Here is a 784-nt window from a genome sequence, read left to right as displayed (position 1 = left end):
TCTAATTTCTAATCTGACTAATGATATTACTAATAAATTAAAATAAACCTGTGTCTTTTTCCTTGAAAGGAAAAGTATAAACCATTAATTAATTTATTATTTTAGTTATCCTATGTTCAGCTATTATTCTGTAAACTCACAGATAAAACTTTCCTGGAAAATAAAAATAGTGATCCGCCTTATAGCAATAAAAATTTTAATAACATTGATATATAATCTTTATCCATTAACGCCTTTAATTTTTGCTTTTCAGGAGGCATTGTGATCTCTTCAAATAAATAATGGAAGGAACATGGGGCCCTGTTCTACCTGGGTACAGGGTCTTGGGGCTCCCCTTCTTTGTGGGAGGGAAACACTTGTTTTCCTAGAGAAACACCTAGGAAAGTCCTTGTGTGATGTCATGTTTCCTGTTCATGCTGCCTGGCTTCTTGGTAGAAAGTTATACAGCTGGTCTAATTTACGAGGCCAAACTTTAGATTCATTCCCCAATTGCCAGCGCCTCCTATCAGGAGCTTCAGTGGAACAAGTAAAGGAAAATTTATACTATATTTAGGACAGGGTCTACATGGTCTCACTACACAGAACAGACTTGTAGTGATCCTCCTGTTTTCAGCCTCCCAAACACTGGGATTACAGGTGAGCGCCACCATGCCCAGTCTCAATCTCTGTCTCAGCGTGCCCTGAGGGTGGTGCTGGCACAGCAACCAGGGATCGAATCCCTGGCCCCCGGGTCTGCCTAAACAGGTGCTTTAATCTGCTGAGCTATCTGGCCAGCCCTTGTATT

General features: G+C 40.7%; 1 protein-coding gene across 4 annotated transcripts in view; it reads left to right on the top strand.

The window, feature by feature from the left end:
• The window catches only part of Elmod1 (ELMO domain containing 1), a 73,790-nt gene that overhangs the window by 35,220 nt on the left and 37,786 nt on the right, over positions 1–784 (top strand). The window lies entirely within an intron of this gene.

Source organism: Octodon degus, unplaced genomic scaffold, assembly GCF_000260255.1.
Source record: "Octodon degus isolate 3935 unplaced genomic scaffold, OctDeg1.0 scaffold00012, whole genome shotgun sequence".
NCBI lineage: Eukaryota > Metazoa > Chordata > Mammalia > Rodentia > Octodontidae > Octodon > Octodon degus.
Note: the sequence above shows the minus strand (reverse complement) of the source record. Positions and strands in the feature narration are given on the sequence as shown.